Here is a 6,000-nt window from a genome sequence, read left to right on the forward strand (position 1 = left end):
ATTCTAGGCCGACACTTCAGTGCAGTACTGAGGGAGTGCTGCACTGTCAGTGGTGCCAACTTTCAGATGCCGGAGACCGTGTCTTCCCACTCAAGTAGATGTAAATAATCCCATGGCACTATTCGAAGAAGGGCTGTGGAATTCTCTCAGTATCCTGACTAACATTCATCCCCTTCAACCAAACAGATTATCTGGTCATTTATTTCATTTCTGTTTGTCGTACCTTACTGTTTACTGTTTGCAAATTTACTGTTTGAAAATTGGCCATGTTTCCCTACATTGCAACAGAGACTACACTTCAAAAGTAGTTAATTGGCTGTGAGGTGCTTTGGAACATCCCAAGGTCATAAAATATGCTATATAAATGCTTCTTTGTTCTTTATGTTCTTGTTTCGTGTTTAAAAAATATATAATTCTTGGGATATAGGTGTCACTAGCAAAGCCAGTATTATTTGCCCATCCCTAGTTTTCTTGGGAGTAATTTATTTTGAGTGCGCCCCTTCTATATAACCACCCGCTGTTCCAATACTGATCACAGTGCCTCACAAATTTGAAGTCTTCCCTCCTACACCATTCTTTCAACCATGTGTTTAGCTGCGCAATCATCCTCTGCTTGTCTGGTTTATCATGTCGCACTTGAGCTCTTGCTTAATAGTTTTCTTCTTAACTCTTCACATTGCCAGCACAAAATCCCTTCCTCAGTCCTTCCAACACTACCAGTTGCCATAACCAGGACTAATTGCTCCTCATCCAAGCCATGCAAAAAACCATCCAAACCCTCCTCAAAAGGTCATTCACTACGGCACTTGGCAGCCCACCTACTATTCTGGAATCTGTGTTGTGCCCATAGACATACCTGAGGATCCCCCAATCAATCAATTTCTCATTACTAGCACCCATTTACTCCTGCACTCCCCACTCCCAGAGAGTATCATGCTTCATGGGGCTATGACCCACATAGTACCTACCAATTTTCTTGGAATGTCTGGAGACTATCTCTCAGTGCCCATTAAGAGTTAACTGCATAGTATGGGAATGGAGTCACTTGTAGGTAGTGGTGGTGGGGGTTCCCTGAAGGCTATTAGTGAACCAATTGGGTTTGTACAACGGTCCAGCAGTAGCTTTCACAGTTATTTTCTGGTGCTATTTATTCTGGAGCCAGATTTATTGAATACACTTTTGTGGTGGGATTGAAATTCATGACCTCTAGGCTACAAGTTCAGTACCATAACCACTAGGCAGCAATACCTTGTAATTTTAGTTTCTGTGAACTCTTTTCCTGCCTGCCTGCTTCCTGACTACAATTACTGCTTCCCTTTTCTCTTGTCACCTTTTCCGGTCTTTTTCTTCCTCACCTTCTTGTCCAAGGTGCACTCATGCTACAGGACATCTGGTCTAAAACTTTCTTCCCAGTCTGTTTCTCTCTTGTTCTCTCTGCCAATGGCTGACTGTCTGGCCGCGATTTCGCCGACCGGGGTGGCGTCGCGGTCCCAGCCCGCTGCCTACTGCAGCCCCCACTCTCCAAGCAATTTTTCGTTAATAGAGCTTGTTAAGCCCGCCCTGCGTGTTTACCGGCCAATTGAAGGAAGTGGGTCTGATGACAGCACTTGATAGTGCATCATCAGCCGGTTTCCTTCAAGGGACCATGCGCAAGTTGATTTTGACAGTTGTGCTGTCAGTGTTCTACAGCATTGAGGTGCTGCAAACACTGACAAGCACTGCAGAGGTGCACGGCTGCACCCAGGCTCTCCCATGACTCACTCCATATGCTTATAGAGGGAGTCACAGCACGCAGGGAGGTCCTCTTCCCTTCCCTTCCATGGGCGGAAGAGACCTCCCCAGGAGATCAACACAGTCTGGTTGCACATTGCACAGGAGGACACAAGCAGGGATGTCATCAGGAGGACCAGGCTGCAGTGGTGCAAACCTTTCAATGATCTCAGTAGATAACGAAACGTTACTGCAAAGCCACACTCAACCTCATCCTCCTCTGCCACTCATCACATCCACATCACTCTGCCTTCCCTACCGTACTCCTGTACATCTTTAGTCACACCAACTTACCTTGCACCTCCACCCAGCCCCCTCTATCTACATTATCACTTCCCCATCTCAATAGCCACCCCTCACACTCACCCTCATCTTACTGCAAGCCTATGAACTAACAACACACAAGGGTAGACACTTGGGTGGTTTAGCTAATGTTCATGTGAAGTTTCTGTTAATGTGTTGTCAAACATTGAAATCTATATTTTCAACACTGCCCCTTATTGGACAGATCTGTGCTCACCTTTGGAAGTGTTTGTGAGTTCCAGTGAATATTGAGACATAACTCCCCCCCCCACCCCCAACTTGTGATGAGTGTGAAAGGAATGGCTTGGACATTGTAGGGATGCTTTATGGTGTTGGTGTGGGGTGGTGTTAACCTGGCGCATCATGTGGCAGCCAAGGTGTACAGCATCTTGAAGTAAATCTGGCCATGGTGATGCCATCGCTGGCCTCCCGGGCAGCAGTGTTGTCAGATGCTGATGCCCTGTGTCCTGTGCAGCATTAGGTGATTGCGGAGAAGGTTGGTGTTGATGTTGGTGCGCCTGGTGATGTTGGTGTTGGGGTTGATCATGGAGGGATTCAGAGGAACAAGGTGAGATTTTTTGGCACCTTGTAGGCACCTAATGGCTGAATTTGTTTTTAAACTTAACACACTCTTCCTGGTATGAGGCTGGTTCAGAGCTGAAAAATAGAAACATTGTTCACGACTAGCAAGCAGGCTAAAGAAAAACATTTTAAATGCAGTCCCCAACTTGCTCACGGCCAGGAACCTGGTGATGGGCAGCAATTACTGCTGAGAATTGGGAGCAAGGCCAGCTAAGAGACAAAAACAGATTTTAATTGCTGTTCCCAACCAGGAAGTTGCAAGCAGATCATTTGACGGTTGAAAACAAGTGAAAGCATGGTTCCCTCCATGGGCATGTTGGATACTTTCCTTTGCCCTACCAGATGCAATTATCCAGAGAACGTATCAAATAATAGTTTAGGTTTACAAATAACAGTTCACTTTGGGACATGGAACAACAGAGATTGGAGCACCAGAAACCACATGGGAAGAATCAGCCAGAAGTATATGAAAAAAAATGTAGTCATGACACAGGGAATTATGTGTGAACTATAGGCAAGATTTTTAATATATTACAAGTTGATCACCCATGAGATTGCATATGGGGAATCAAGACCAAGTGTGGTCTTCAGGTGAAGTGGGGTTAGAGGGCGGAGGATAATTGTATGAGGACACACAGACATAATTCATTCCCCATTTTAAAGCCATGTAACATCTCCTATGGTGGGAGGGTGTAATTACAGCATGGCAAATCACACAGGCAGTTTCCATCAGAAATGTGGACATGGGAATTTATAATGCTGGCAGGAAGTGTGCACAGACATAAGATTTTTAATATATTATAGATCCATTATATATGCCAAGGAGATAAAGACTTGCATGCGGCTAATGCTGGAGATACTGATGATCCCAACAGGGTGCATTGGTTCCATACATAGGGATATTTTTTTGGAGCAATTAATAGATGAAACAGCTATATTTATACTGTTTATCCAAATTGTTAATTTTTTTAGTGTTTTATTACATTAAAGCAGAATTACTGTCTTCGACAATTAGAACCACATCTCATTTACACCTCACAATCCTAAAATTGCAGAATGAAACAAATACTTCAAAGAACAAAAGCTCTGACCGAGATTCTTTCTATAAGTGTTCACTTCCAGGATATCCAGGATAATACACATGGAAGTTTTCCAACATTTAACTTCAGTGGTGCCAAATAATTTAATTACAACCTACAGCTTTTACTTATTAGATGACGCATATTAGACATTAAAAGATATGATTTCCTGGTCATTATGATTCACACTCAATAAACTTGCTGTGGTCAGATTACAATTACTGATCTTTCAGTACAGATGCTTTCACATATTAACTATTGTAGTATGCAATCCCAATCAATGTCCACCATCAAACAACAAAAACATAGCCAAAATAGAATAAAGTTGCCTCTAAAAATCTCTACAGTGCTGACCAGCTGGCCTTATAATACACCTTTGCTGAGATTCTCAGTGCACCACTGTTATATAGCAGTCTGTATCTACCAGTATTGGTGTTATCTCATTATAATTTTACTTTGACCCAATCAGTGGCAGAATGATTTCCACTAGCAAGTCATACATATTTTTATAGTAACCGAGGGGGGAGATGGGGATTTATTGAATTGGAGTTCCATGAATTCCAAACACGCATGTTCTCTTAAATGCGCCACAATGTCCCCACTGGAGGGCCAATAGGAAACAGCCCCATGTCTTGCACTGCCTCTGATGACCACTCTTGGGACATAGGACTAGAGTCTTTCACACATAAATAATGGCCCCTTGAGGGATGGGCCATTACAGCCTGAATCAACTCATCCAATGTTCTCATTCTCTCTCACACACACACACTTCTATCTGGAGACACAGGAGTAGGAACCCTGGTTAATGTTTCTCATTCCTAACCCAATGTTGCCGAGACCAATTGTAGCACCTCCAGTTCCACCTTAGCTAACTCACAACGGGGAGCCAAATCTCTGACCTTTCTGGATTGCATGGTTCTGCTGCTTACAGTGGAAACACACTGAGCCATTGGGAATGTTGTAGTGATCTCAAGGCTATAACCTCATCTCAGATTAAACTTGCAAAGTGTTCAACATCCCTTCATAGTTCAAAATGCAATCTGGACCCTTCAGGATTGCCGTTTTGCGATCGCTAATAGATGTCCATTAATCTCGATATTCATGACAGTCACAAATAGAAAAAATTGCCTCTACGAAGAAAGACGATAATGTAAATAAAATTAACTTCTGCTTCCGTATTTTGTAACATATCTTGATTACAAGCATCAAAGGGTTTATATACAGTTTAATTAATATGAACAATGCAGATATTCTGTGCTGCACTTTACCATTCCACCTCCGAGGATTGAATGTGAAAATGGCATTGGTTTAACACTCATACGGCGCCTCTAGAAATCGGAGTGGCTACTTATCATAACACAATCTCACTACGACAACATTTCTAATACCGTCTTCTGCAGACAATTTCTGATGTCAAATAGGCACCGGGGACCGTGCTGCAGATGTCCTCAACTATTCCAAACACTTGTAAGTGTGATAATACTATGTGCACACTGCAACTCCCACGCTTATTTGTATACACTTGTTTTCATTTTGTTTCTATTTGTAAGCACGTTTGCATCTACTTCTTGTATCTCAAGTAAACACTTCAAGGAATTACAACCTCAATCGAATCACTAAAGCAATGCGAAACAAACCAATGACCAGCAGGAAGTCGAAGCAGTAGATTCACATCAAAACATAAATTGTGTTGGACTCACTGCTTGAAATCTGTCGACAGGCGCCAGGCTGCAGTTACTTACGGCTTCCAACCCCAACTGTGGATGTGACGAATAATAAAGCGAACTCCAAAGTTACTCGATTTCAGATCGAAAGCCCGAGGACTCATTTCAACTTGACAAGAGAGAGCCCCGCCGGATTAATTGGTGACTTGAGGATTGCAGTAAACCCAACCTGAACTTCTCATTGGCTTAACTTGACGCCAGTCAAACCCACTTCAGGAAGTAAGTTTAGAAAAATTACCAGAGTTAAAGTTAATCCCTGTCTTTGTATAGTTGTATACGTAGTGTTGGCCAAACACAGAAAATAAATGGATTGAAACAGGCATTAAATGATCTCTCCTGGACATCAGAATTATTGGCTCTGCCACACACTCAGTGGTGGGTATAAGTCATATGATGAGAATGAATTGAACCCTAAATCAGAGCTCACCGAAATTCTGTGGCTTTTATCTGTTGTTTCAGTTAGGCTCTACCTTAGATCTTTCTAGATCTTTTCATTGATAACTGCCAATGTGTCTAGATCTTTTCATTGCTAACTACCGACG

General features: G+C 42.7%; 1 protein-coding gene across 2 annotated transcripts in view; it reads right to left on the reverse strand.

Annotated features, from left to right (window-relative positions):
* LOC147102734 (phosphoinositide 3-kinase regulatory subunit 6-like) overlaps positions 1–5,616 on the reverse strand; it is a 134,942-nt gene extending 129,326 nt beyond the window's left edge. Inside the window, exon 1 of one of the 2 annotated variants that reach the window (XM_085963482.1) lies at positions 5,477–5,616. The gene's annotated coding sequence lies outside the window, so the exon portion shown is untranslated. Of the gene's footprint in view, positions 1–5,434 lie in introns of both variants that reach the window. The other variant, XM_085963483.1, reaches the window with a different exon arrangement.
* Positions 5,617–6,000: the final 384 nt, after the last annotated feature.

The sequence above is a fragment of the Somniosus microcephalus genome, chromosome 21 (assembly GCF_052327205.1).
Source record: "Somniosus microcephalus isolate GS21.2 chromosome 21, FLI_Smic_1.0, whole genome shotgun sequence".
NCBI lineage: Eukaryota > Metazoa > Chordata > Chondrichthyes > Squaliformes > Somniosidae > Somniosus > Somniosus microcephalus.